The sequence below is a fragment of the Nannospalax galili genome, unplaced genomic scaffold, assembly GCF_000622305.1.
Source record: "Nannospalax galili isolate Female #2095 unplaced genomic scaffold, S.galili_v1.0 scaffold253, whole genome shotgun sequence".
NCBI lineage: Eukaryota > Metazoa > Chordata > Mammalia > Rodentia > Spalacidae > Nannospalax > Nannospalax galili.
This window is the reverse complement of record NW_008335287.1, coordinates 1231435-1245138: the sequence shown is the minus strand read 5'-3', so window position 1 is coordinate 1245138 and position 13704 is coordinate 1231435. Positions and strand designations below refer to the sequence as shown.

General features: G+C 40.6%; 1 protein-coding gene and 1 non-coding gene across 2 annotated transcripts in view; one reads left to right on the top strand and one right to left on the bottom strand.

The window, feature by feature from the left end:
- The window catches only part of Atl1 (atlastin GTPase 1), a 114470-nt gene that overhangs the window by 7340 nt on the left and 93426 nt on the right, over positions 1–13704 (top strand). The window lies entirely within an intron of this gene.
- LOC115069777 lies at positions 7882–7998 on the bottom strand. The gene has a single exon (XR_003849008.1). It is a non-coding gene; the product is annotated as a U5 spliceosomal RNA (small nuclear RNA).

The window sequence follows — 13704 nt, the reverse complement described above, 5'->3', positions numbered from 1 at the left end:
AAGATTGGGGTCTGCTGTTCATTTTCCCAGTTCTATGCTGGGTTACTATCTGGGAGTCCCTTTGGTCACCCTGGCCAACAACTCAAAAGAAGGTATCTCCTATCTGGCATTGTTGCTTGTTATGTAGCCTTGAGCTATGCATATGGACTCTTAAGAAATTATATTGGCCCCTTTAATCTTTGGTTATACTTTCCTTTGGGGTGTTTAAGGCCATACAGTTGGACCAGATAAACCGATTTATTTTTACTCTTAAGGTTGTTTGAGGATCTCTTTCTCAGGGGTCACATGGGCTTGGAAGAAGCCCCTGGCTTCTTTCTTTTACCAGTTCCGCCTGTGTGAAGATAAGTCAAAGGTCCTGCTTGACCATGGTCTTTCTCTTTTAACACATCTGTTTGGTTCATGCAGTAGTGTTTTAGTCAATTTTGTGTTTCAATGACAGACTACCACAGACTGAGTAATTTAAAAAGAAAAGTGTATCCCACAGTTCTGGAGGCTGGGCAGTTTAATACCAAGGTATTGGTATCTGGTAAAGGCCTTCTTGCTATGTCATCACTTAGCAGAAGACAGGAGGCCTTGCTATTATGCAATAAGTAAAAGAAGAAAAAGAGGCAAACTCATCTTTATCAGGAACTCTTCTTGAGATAATGCCATTAAAACACTGATGGGGGCAGAACCCTCATGACCTAGTCATCTCCTAATGGTTCCATTGTTCAGCATGGTTACAGTAGGGATTAAGTTTTTAACATATGAACTTTGGAGGATACATTCAAACTATATTAAATAGCCAAATTAACTTTGGAGGACGTTTGTGGATTATCAAAAATTAATCCAGTGCTGGAGAGATGCCCCTGCGGGTCAAGTACTTGCTGAACAAGTGTGACAGCCGGAATTTGGATCCCTAACACCTGTTGAAAAGCTAGACATGGTGGTATGCACCTGTAACTCCAGCACTGGGGTTGTAGAGACATGTGGATCCTTGAGGCTCGCTGGCCAGTCAGTCTAGCTGAAATAGTGAGCTTGAGGGTCAGTGAGACCTGTCTCAAAAAGATAAGGTGGAGAAGCAATTGAGGCAGACATCCCATTTTCAACCTGTGGCCTCCACATGCTCACATGTGAGTGAGCACACGTAGGCAGTCACACATGGGGATATACCACACAGAGACATATGTAATTAATCAAATGTTGATGCCAATTAATTTGTAATTCTTCATTTAAGATCTTTAGTAGGGTCAATTAACAGAAGCCTTCATGGCTAGAATGTAGCTGCTGACTTGAAACCTGGAATGTAGCTTTCTTTTCAATTTCTTTCAACAACAGTAAGCGGGACGTTTTACTTTTGTGTGACTGTGACAGCCCTGCCATTGTCTTACTTTCTCTGCTCTATGACAGAGTCTCATTCTAGAGGGAACTTTGTTTCCTGGCTGTCCAGCAGAACTGATAATCATGGCAGTTCATTATTTTGATGCCATTCTATAAATAAGACCTGATCAACAAGAAGTAACCACCATCCTAGACCCTTCAGCTAGGCGTAATTTCATACATATACTCATGGCTACTTAGCAGCCTAAGACAGAAGATCTGTGAGCTTAAGATTTGGGGCCACCTTGGGCAACAATATTTTATCCCATTTCTTAAGAAAAAAAATAAATGACCCTTATACCAGAGGGTGAGATATGAACTCATGTGGGCCTACCACATTACTGATACTTTAACAAAACATTGGAATTCTAGTACTCACCTTGTATCTTCCAAAGGATGATTTACTCTGCCTGACTATTTTATTTGAATTTTGTAGACAATGCACTATATTCACTGCTTTTTGGTCCTTTCCCTCGTAACCCATGACTACTAGTTTTCATGGGATTTGACACACCATAATGCCCTGCTGACATCCCATTCTCTCACGCTCTGTCTTGACACTTAGGCTTTAGGACCTTGAGCTCTTGATGGCTAACAAAAATATTATATGTAGTCTCTTGTAAATCCAGGAGGAGAATCATAATGCTAGGTATTCTCCCTAAGATTTTGGAATATGAGCATGGCCTTCTCTGCTGATGCCTACACCATTGGAAAGCAACTCTTTATTGGCTACCAGGCCTTAGTAAAGATAATACCAGGTCATGGGATACTGAGTGACTATGTGACAAGCTGCTTCTTAGGAACTGTTACCCACTTTACTGAATCAGGAATGCAGGCAACAGAATGGAGTGGTATATACTGGGGATGCCTGGCATGATCTGGAAGCACAAGTAAATTACAAACATCTGCCTTTTGTTGCTACCCCATTCCCCCCTGTTTTTCTTCAACTCATATATAATGGCTTTTGATCATTGAGCAGAGGAGGAACATGTTCAGGCCTGGTTTATTAATAGTCTGTATTATATAGTTTGAAACAGCTTGCTATTGAGGTTCCACAATGAGGTAGCCCTGAACGATGATGAAGAAGAGAAATTCTCCCACTGGGCATAACTTTGAATCGTACATCCCATTGTCCTTTTTGTGAGGAAGGAGAGTTGCCTGAAGTGTGATCTATACTGATTTATGTACAGTAGGTAATAGGTTGGTCAATGACTTTGAAAGAAGATTTGAACTAAAGACGTCAGCAGGTAAGGTATTATGGATGTATTATCAAAATTGCCCAGGAATGTGAAAATATTTGTGAACCATATTACTCCCCACCAGAGGGCATATAGTCTGGTAAGTGTTTTTACAAGATGATCTGCCCATAAATATTAGTCAGCCCAGACTGTTTGCTCACTCACTGTAGTCCTTGCTCAGCTGACCCACATGGCAATAATAAGTTAAATAGTAGATTCAACAGCATGGACTTCTATTTGCTAAGTGTAATTCAGTTATTTCCATTGTGGAATCCTGTTGATATCAGAAGCCATCACAGAGACTCAAGTCTGATATTGTTGCCTAGATAGATCAGCCAACCATCTGTTAGTAATTAATTATTTCAGATCTTTTAATCTTAATGGTAAAGGCAGTTTGTCTTCATAGGAAAAGCTATGTATTGTAGACATGGTTTATCTTTCCTGCCCATGAAGCTACTGCCAGTGCTACAACTCATGTACTTATAGACTGCCTTATTTCACCTTAAGTGTCACACACAGCCTCGTCTTTGGGTAAGCAGTTGAGTTTACTGTGAAGGTGGTATGGCTGCATATTCCTGCTTACAGATTTGAATGATTTGACCCCAAACCCAATCGTCAGAAATAGCTAATTTGGCTTGAGGAGGGACTGGGGAATGTCTGCTGGCTAAGAAACGGCCCCTGTGAAGACATGGCATATGATTTAACTCAGTAAGCCCTGCATATTGCCATATATTACCCATGGTCAGAATTTGTGGGCCTGCAAACCAAGGTAAGAGGTGTTAGAGGTAAGAGTGGCTCTTCTATTATTCCTCATAATTTTTACAGAATTTTCATCCTCATAACTTATTCCTATAATTTTATCCCTACACATTGGGCTTGGTTGGTTTGAAGGTTTAAGTGCCCAAGGGACAGATGCTTTCCCCCATATAAAGAAGTCACAATTCTATTAAACGTGAAGCTGAAACCACTACCTGGCCACTTTGGAGTCTTCAGACCACTGAACCAAAAGATCAGAGAGGGGTTGACACCAACAGATTGGTTGGTGTCACTAGTCCTTCATCACAGGGAAGTTGTTTGTTGTTTCACAAACAGAATAAGGAAGGCTGTCTCTAGAATCCCAAGCGTACCTCTTGATATTCATAGGTTTAGTGCTACTGGACAACATGAACCCACAACAATCCAACAAAGACAAGATTACTGAGGGCTTAGCACCTACAGGAGCAAAGTTCGGGTCACCCCATCAGATGAGGTATGAGAGGAGGGTAAGGAAAATGGAAGCTATAGTTACCACCTTGGGCCTGTCTCCACTTTTCTTACTATTAAGAAAGAATGGTGGTGTTGGCCTTTTCCAGTGGTCACGTCAATCCTTCATCTTGGGGTATGAGTCTTGATTGTCTACTCTCAGTCTCTTTTTTGTCAAAGGAATACTTTAGGCTTAGATAATTCTAGACAATGACACAGGAGGGAGAGTCCACTGGAGTATTTCCAGAAAAGCTTCCCTAGCTTTTAGCAGAGTATACAAGACACAGACATAACCTTTTTCTGTCTCTAGTCATGGCTACCTACCTCTGAAGACTGGAATGGAAAATGTCAGTCTGGAAATGAGAGGAACCAGCATTAGAAAAGACGCCAGAATACTCAGGATGGAAGACTGCAACCTTGGTTCTTCTGGTTACTTTCCAATGTATGTTCCCCTTCTTACTGTCAGATTCCCTACTTTTGAGTTGCATTTTTGGTGTGTTTATCAACTGGATATAACGTGATAGGTCAGTAGTACTTGGATACAGATGGGATGTGCACCTTCTTCTTGTGCTCTCAGAGAGAATGGATATATTTTCTTTTCACCCTTTCTCCTCATCTATCTAGTCAGAATGACAATATTAATGCTGAAGTTAGAGCACTTAGTTTGGACCAAAAGTGGAAGCCCAAGTAAAGTTTGCAAGAAGGTATAAAGTCCTTGGTCTCCTTGTTATTCTGAAGCTGCCATGCTAGCCTTGGATGGCTTATGTTCACATTATTCCATGAGAGGAAAATGTTTTTCTTTTTTAAGCCACTGTAACTTGTTTTACAGCAGCCAAATCTTCTTCCTGATATAGTCCATGATGATGCTGAACTGATGAATCAGCCACCCTAAACTCAACCCATCATTAAACAAATTTTCATGTGAGAGCTTAAGCCTTTTTGAGACACACAAAAGCATTCTAATTGATACATTTTTCCCCCCAAAATTGCTTGTTATAGGGCTGGGTGTGGTGGCACATGCCTTTAATCTTAGCACTTGGGAGACAGAGGCAGGCAGGTATCTATGAGATTGAGGCCAGTCTGGACTGCATAGTGAGTTCCAGGCCAGCTGTAGGCCACAGGGAGATCCTGCTTCAAAAAAAAATTTCTTGTTATAGTGAGGAACAGCAAATTGGGGCATCTGTGCTGGAAAAGCTCCTCACTTATAAGGAAGATAAAATGAGTATGAAAAAGGAGCCCATAGAAGAAAAACTAATTGAGGATAGAAATGAGAAGACAACTTATGGAACAGCATTTAGAGGAGGCTCGAGGACCAGAAGTGCCAACGTACAACAGAGGAACGCCTTTTCTTTTTTTCTTAATGAGATAGTGTTTCATATAACACAGAGTTCACCACCTGTAGCATTTAGTAGCTTTGGTGTGTTCAAAGACACATGCAGGGTTCATTTTACCATCAATCTGAAGGCCTTCTCACCACCCTGGAGAGAAACCACTGTACTCACTGATAGTTGCTGTCTAACTTCTTCCCAATCTCCCAGTCCCTTTCCACCAGACCTAGAAATAATTAATTTATGTCTCTGTAGATGTGCCTCTTCTAGGAATTTTGTCTAAATGGAATCATCTAAGTTTTGGTGTTTTATGGGTGACTTCCTTCACTTAACAGTGTTTTCAGTTTATTCATGTATCATGTATCACTACTTCCTTCTTTTTTCGGGGGGAGTCTTTTTGTTGATTGTTTTTTAACAGGGTCTCCCTAGTCACAACCCACCTGGAAGTCACAATGTGAACAAGGGTGGCCTCAATCTCAAAGGATCTCAAAGAGATCCACCTGCCTCTGCCTCCCAGAGCACTTCCTTCTTATGAGCAAATAATATTCCATTATATAGATATACCATTTTGTTTACCCATTAGTTATTTGGCATTTGAGTTGTTTCTAGTGTTTTAATATCATTAACACTCTTATGAGCATTCTTACTAGTTTTTTTGGTGTGGATATATTTTGTAATTTATTTTAGGTATCTATCTGAGAGAATTGCTAAATCACATGGTAAAGCTGTGTTTGCCTTAAAAATTTTTTTGATCAAGCCTGGAGAGATGGCTGAGTGGTTAGGAGCACTGGCTGTTCTACAGAAGACCGGAGTTCGGTTCCCAGCACCCACATAGCAGCTAACAACCATCCATAACTCCAGTTTCAGGGGATCTAACGCCCTCTTCTGACCTCTGCAGGCACTGCATGACACAGGTGCACTTGAAGACATGCAGGCAATACACTCATACACAAAAATTAAAATAATAAAATATAAAAATGTTTCTGATCTATTTATTTTTATTTTATAAGTGTTTTGCCTGCACTCATGTGTACTTGTAGGTACACTCATGTGTGCAGTGCCTGTGAAGGTAAGAAGAAGGCATTGGATCCCCTGGAACTGGAGTTACAGATGGTTATTAGCCACCATGTGGGTGCGGGGAACTGAACCCAGTTCCCCTGCAAGAGCAGCCAGTGCTCCTAACCACTGAGCCAGCTCTCCAACCCTGTGTTTAACTTTTTGAGGAACTATCAGACTGCTTTCTAATGTTTCTGTAGTACTTTATATTTCCACAAGTAGCATGTGAAAATGTCAGTTTCTGTATATCCTCATCAGTGCTTACTGTTATCTCTTTTTGATTATAGTAATCCTAGAAGATATGAAATGGGATCATATTGTGATTTTGATTTACATTTCCCTCCCTAATGATTAAAGGTATCAAGCATCTTATCATGTCCTTATTGGCCATTTATATGTGTTCTCTGGGAACATACAAAAGATGTTTAGAACTTTTGGCTACTTAAGAAATTGGATTATTTGTATTTTATTGTATCATACTAATACCTTAGATTCCAACTCACTGTCACAGAGTTAATTCTATCATTCCTCTTCCTTCTTTCTTCTTTACCTTAGGTAACTATCTTCAACAGTAAGAATGCTGGTTCTCATCTGTTTAATCCTAGGACACATATAATTTCAGAATTTCTGACCCATACTTGTATATAGTTCTTTGTTTTTTGTCTTTTTTGTTTTTGAACTGGTCTTTAACTTGGAATCCTCCTGCCTCAGCCTCTCAAGGGTTGGTATTACAGGAATCTAGTACAATGCCTATGAAGTTTTGGTTTTTATAGGATGGAAAATTCAAACCCAGACCCTGGGGCATGCTAAGCAAGCCCTCTACCACCAAGCTCCTTTCCCAGCCATTTGTCTTTTGTATCATAGCAACACTAAAAGAACCGTTTTCTAAAGCTCTGTATGCTTGTTCTTTGCTTCATAAACTCTTCAGGGCAGTTACGTTATTTACCTGTAATATAGCCAAGTTCATGTTTTATTTATTTTTCTTTTCCTTCCTTCCTTTCTTTTTTTGGTGGAGGGGGAGGTGTGCGCCACCACAGTGTACGTGTCAAGGCCAGAACAGCTTGCGGGAGTCAGCCCTTTTTTCTGTGATGTGGGTCCCAAGGATCAACCTCAGGTTATCAAACGTGGCAGCCAGCACCTTTACCTGCTGAGCGCTCTTGCCAGCCCCCACTTTTATTTTAACCTGGGTTTTGGACTGAGACTTTAGTTCTCCCTCTATCTTTTACTTGATTTTAGCCAAAAGGCCAAAAAAGCAATTTTCCCTATATGCTGGTTAATATAAATTATTTATTTTGGAGAACATGAAACAGTATTGTGGCTGTAAGAGAGTTGGACAAAAAGATCACACTTAGAGAAGTGTCAGCCCTCAATCCCTGCTGCCCTTTTTCATTCTCTTACTGTGTCCTTTCTAGTTCCTCCTAGCTCCCACATGCAACCAGTCTCATTGACTTCTGGTTTATTTTTACTGTATTTATTTTACATAATATAAATGCAAAATATTTTGTATCCTTTTCTATTTTACAGAGAGTATATTATTAGTTCTTTGATCACCCCACCCATTGGACAGGATGGAAATTACTTTGACAGTTCATAAAGATATTTTGAATCATTTTTTAAGCAAACAAAATCATCTAGCTTTATTTTCAACCAGAATTACTAACCTTGCTATGTGCAAGGCTTTAAAAAATTGGGTTTAGACTCAGAGTTGTTTCTCTCCATGGAAATCTTTAGTAAAAGGCAAAAGATTTGTATGATCTGAAGAGAAACCAGAGTATTGAATCCTTATTTTACAGCATATACTATTGCATTTTATTCAACTACTTTTCTATGTATGGGCATTTCACCTGCTGCTAATATTTTATAGTTACATGCCCCCCCACAACAAGTAATTCCTTATGTTTACCTTCATATAATTTAAAATATCTCCTCAGAGTTTATTAAATTCACGATTAAAAAATAAAAGTGTCAGTCATGGTGGCCCACGCCTTTAGTCCCAGCACTCGGGAGGCAGAGACAGGCAGATTTCTGTGAATTTGAGGCCAGCTTAGTGTACATAGCAAGTGCCAGACCAGCTGGGGCTACAGGGAGATCCTGTCTCAAAAATAAGACTGAAATAATAAGATAATAATAATAATACATTAAAAAATGAAAGCCATCCAGTGTGGTGGTACATGCCTTTAAAAACAGCACTTGGGAGGGCAGAAGCAAGTGGATCTCTGTGAATCTGAGGCCAACCTGGTCTACACAATGAGTTCCATGCCAGGTGGGGCTAGAGGGGGACCCTATCTTAAAAAATAAAAAGCCAGGCATGGTAGCATATGCTTTCTTATAAATGCATTAATCAGGAGTCTGAGGCAGAACAAATCAAGAGGTAAAGGCCATCCTGGACTGCACAGCAGTACCCTGTCATAAATAAAGTATTCCAGAAAGGCCTATTAAAAGAGCCAAGCAATAGTGGCACTTCCGCCAGCAATGAGCACAGCTAGCATGTAGATCTTGGTTTCTAAATATGTTTTTTCATAAAAGTAGCCAGAGCTTCTTGGAGAGATGGCTAGCTCTAGTTCTGAGACAGGGAAAATATCAGGGAATCCTGAAACATTTCCTTTTGTCAGAAAACAAGGAAATGCTTAGAGAAATTGAGCACATGTTAGGACACAGAGAAGACTTAAAGGGGCTCCTACTGGCTAAATTTAGGGAATTTTGAGCACTGAAAAGAATGGGGGGGGGCACTTTGGAGATGGATTAGTATGTCAGAGGACTTGCTGTGCAAGTGTGGGGACCTGAGTTTAAATCCCTATTATCCATGTAAAAAGCTGAGCATGGCTTCGGTGCCTGTAACCCCCTCACTGTGTGAGCAGACAGCAAGCTCTTGGGTTTCCTAGCTGCCAGTCAAGCCTAACTGGTGAGCTGTAGATTCACTGAGAGACCCTGTGTCAACGGTATAAGGCAGAGAATGACAGAAAAGACTCTGGACCTCTCCTCTGGCCTACACATGCGTGCACACATGCACACACAAACAGACACACATGTGGTCATATACCACACATGCCACATATACAATAATAAAAAAGAATAAGCATGGTAATGAAGTCTTTTTAAAATAAATTTTATTTATTTATTTGTTTGTTGGTTGGTTGGTTGGTCTTTTTGAGACAGTGTCTCCTTGTAGACCCAGCTGTCCTGGAACTCACTATGTAGACCAGGCTGGCCTTGAACTCACAAAGATCTGCCTGTCCCTGCCTCCTGAGTGCTGGAATTAAAGGTATGCATCACCACACCCAGCACTTTATTTATATTTTTTAATGAGTGTTTTGCCTGCATGCATTAAGTGCACTATGTGCATGCAGTACCCATGGAGGTCAGAAGAGGGCATTGGATCCCCTGCAACTGGAGTTATAGATGGTTGTTAGCCACTATGTGGGTGCAAGGAACTGAACCTGGGTCCTCTGTAAGAACAGCTTCTAGTGCTCTTAATTGTTGAGCCATCTCTCCAGCCCCCTATCTTTTCTTTTTTTTAGATTGCATGAATCTTAAATAGTACTACTCAACATGCAAAGATGAGCAAGAGAAAAAGAGGGAAAGAGAGACCAGCTACTAACTGTAAAATTTAAAATAAATTATATAATTATTTTTGAATTCCCACTTAAAATCATTAATGTAAAGTGATTCAAGCAAGAATGCCAGGATATGGGGCTGGAGAGATGGCTCAGCAATTAAGAGCACTTGCTGCTCTTGGAGAAGACTTGAGTTCAGTTCCCAGTACCCACATGGTGGTTCACAACTATTCGTAATTCCAGTTCCCAGGGAATCTGAGACCCTCTTCTCATCTTCTTAGGCACCACACACACATGAAGTATGCATACATACATGTAGGCAAAGCACTCATGCATAAAATAAAAACAAATAATAAATCTTTTTTAAAAATAGAATGCCAGGATATGATGAAATCATTAGATGAAAAGTCCTGAGCAATGACTAAAGAGATGCCATATATACAGTTATTTACATTAGCCTATTTGTAATGTATAATATCAGAGTATTAACTCACAGATTATTTATTAATTAAAAGGGAAGGGGTTGTTACAAAATTGTGTTTTTTTGAAATACTAGGAATTGAACTTAGGGCTTTGCACATGCTAAGCAAGCACTCTACCACTAAACTGTATCTCTAACTCTCTTCTTAACATTTTTATTTTGAGCTAAGATCTCACTGAGCTGCCCAGGCTAGCCTTGATCTTGGAATCTTCTTGCCTCGGTTTCCTGGGTAATTAGGATTACAACTCTGTACCACCAGATCTGGCTATTAATCTCTAAATCAATTAGGAATACATATTGAATTATAAAATTTCTCCCCTCTGAAAAAACCAGAGGGAACCATATTAGTCCAACAACCTACTGACAAATTATACATATAACTAGATCAAGGAATATAATATATGTCTAGGCAAGGTTTATCTGAGAACATTTGGTCTTTGCCCAAGCTTTATCTACATAGCACATGGTAATTAAAAGTACCAGATTGGTGGCATTAACGTTCTTGGATGTTTAACAGCCATACTTTGAGGCCTATACTAATTTGGTCAGAGGTACATAAAGGACAGTTTTTGCTCCTTGCCCTCCTAGATCGACTAAGTTCCAGGGGACTATGAGCATCTCTCAAAATGTCCTGTAAATAGCCGGGTGGGGTGGCACACACCTTTAATCATAGGACTCGGGAGGCAGAGGCAGGCAGATCTCTGTGAGTTCAAGGCCAGCCTGGTCTACATAGTGAGTTCCAGGACAGCTGGGGCTACAGGGAGACCCAATCTCAAAAAGACCAAAAAACCCCACAAAAAATAAAAAACAAAAAACCCAAAAAAAGCCCGAAACAAAAAATGTCCTGTAACTGTGGTGAGTCACCTGTCCTCTTGATCAAGGAGGCTGTGTAGACCCCACCAGATGGACTTGAACCAGTGTCCAGTCTACAACGAGAAGGGTCAACACAGAGGAAACATTTCCTCCATGCTTCTAAGCAAAGCCAGCCACAATCGAGCAGGACCTTTGGCTTATTGTCACATAGATGGAACTGGTAAAAGAAAGCAGTCAGGGGCTCCTCCCAAGCTCATGTGACCCCTGAGGAACAGATCCTCAAATGACCTTAAGAGTAAAAATAAATTGGTTTATCTGGGCCAACTAAAGACTACATAATAAGAAACAATGCCAGACAGGAGATACCATCCTCTGAGTTGTCAGCCAGGGTGGCCCAAGAGACTCCCAGATAGTAACCCAGCAAAGAACTGGGAAAATGAACAGCAGACCCCAATCTTATCTAAAGGAATATTGACAACTGATTGCTGCTATATGAGGAACAACTGACCTTCCTAAAACAAAGACCTCTAGATAGGCTGACTAGATTCAGTGGATGGACAAGCACTGGGGAACGGCTGGGGGTGCTGACAACACAGTGGACAGTAACAGGGATGACTGAGTATATGGGCTCCAGTGGGGTGGGGGAGGCTACAGGAGAGTGCTATTTGGGAAGTGGGTATATAGATGAATAAGATTGTTTGGGATGTTCTGTATGATAAACACACAAAAATATCAACAAATTTTAAAATATGAGTTATATTTGAGGAGGAAGCATAAAAATTTACTTCATATTAATTAGTCGAGGTGACAAACATTACTATTGAAATCTGCCTGATGACTTTATATCCATACTCAGGTGCCAAGGATCCGAGTGTAACTGAAGACTATGACTAGTAATAATCAGATACATAGAGATTAGAGATGCATGTACAAACATCTAAGTATTAGTAGCATTAAAAATGAGTCTTTCTGGTTAGCCGGGCATGGTGGCACAAGCCTGTAGTCCCAGCACTTAGGAGGCAGAGGCAGGTGGATTTCTGTGAGTTCAATATATCACAGTGAAAGATTTATCGTCCTCTTTTTTTTTTTTTTTTTTTTTTTTTTTTTAAAAAAAAAAAAAAAAAAAAAAAAAAAAAAAAAAAAAAAGTCTTTCTGCAGGAAACAGTATATTTTCAAATGAAATGGGCCTCACCTCTCTTTACTTCCCTGGACTGCACAGCCACAGGGCGTCCTGGTCCCAGCATCTTTCCTGGTTCCCAGGAGCCCTCTGGGCTTGGTCCTGCCCTCATCTCCCCTTGCTCCCTGGGGTGCACAGCCTCCAGTGTCCTGGTGCCAACACTGTCTCTGGGTAAGTCCAGTGCACCCACTGTGCCTTGACTCCCCCAGCCTCTTTTACCCTCCCAGTTCGCCTTCCACGTCTCTCCTCCTAGCCTGGGTACAGGCCCATTTCTTTTCTTGGCACCCCAGACACCAGGGCTAACCTCTCGGCCCAGAGCCACCACTGCTTCTTGATCCTTTGCACCTGGAACAACCCAGCTCCTCCCTGAGGCCCCCAGGAACCCTCTGGGCCTGGTCCCACCCTCACCTCCCTTTACTTCCCTGGGTGGCATAGCCACCAGTTTCCTGAGACTAGGATCTATCCTGGGCCCTTCTCCCAGGCCAGCCGAGCCCACAAATTCCTGAGGGCAGCATATTTCTGGGAGGGACCCAGACCTTAGGAGAAAGCCTGAGAGCATCTGAGCCTCATCCCACTTGGGCCTCTGTGGGAACTTCTGAAGACAAAATAAATTAGGCCACTCCAATATAAAATCAAAAGAGAGAACCTGAAGCCTAGACCAACCAGCCTTTCATGCCCAACAAGGAAACCACAAAGGCACATAAAGTTTACAAAAAGAAGCAGATCTAAACTCAACAAAGGAAGGCTTGAGTCTCACACAAGAATCAGAAACTACGAAAGAAATTCACATGAAAGAAATTCAAAGTCACAAAGAAAAAATAATAACATGAAAATCCAAAATAATATATCCCCAACAAGTACCAATAGTCCTCTAGAGAAGTACAATGAGAACTCCCAAGAGATAAAACAGGACATGGAACTCAAAGAAAAATTATAAACATGATAAAAGAATTCCATGAATTTAAAGAACACACGAACAAATAAAAGAACGGAAGGAAGATAGGGATAAACTTCTGAATGAATTCAGAAAAGAGAAATATTGAAAAATACTCGGGCTGAAATGAAGGAAGTGAAACACTCAGTAAGCCAATTAGAAAATACAGGAGAAAGCCTCATCAATAGGATGAATGAAATGGAAAACAGACTATCAAGACTGGAAGATAAAGTGGACAAATTAGACCACTCAAGCAAAGATTATGAAAAATTTTAACACAAGAATGGAATATGCAGGAATTGTGTGACACCATAAAAAAAACAAATTTACTAATCATAGGCATACAGGAAGAAGAATCTCAAGGTAATGGTATGGAACAGATCTTCAACAGGATTGTAGAAGAAAATGTCCCAAAATTAAAAAGAGATATGCCCATACAAATACAAGAAGCATATAGAACACCAAACATACAGGACCAGAAAAGAAACTCTCCATGGCACATCATAATAAAAACACTAAACG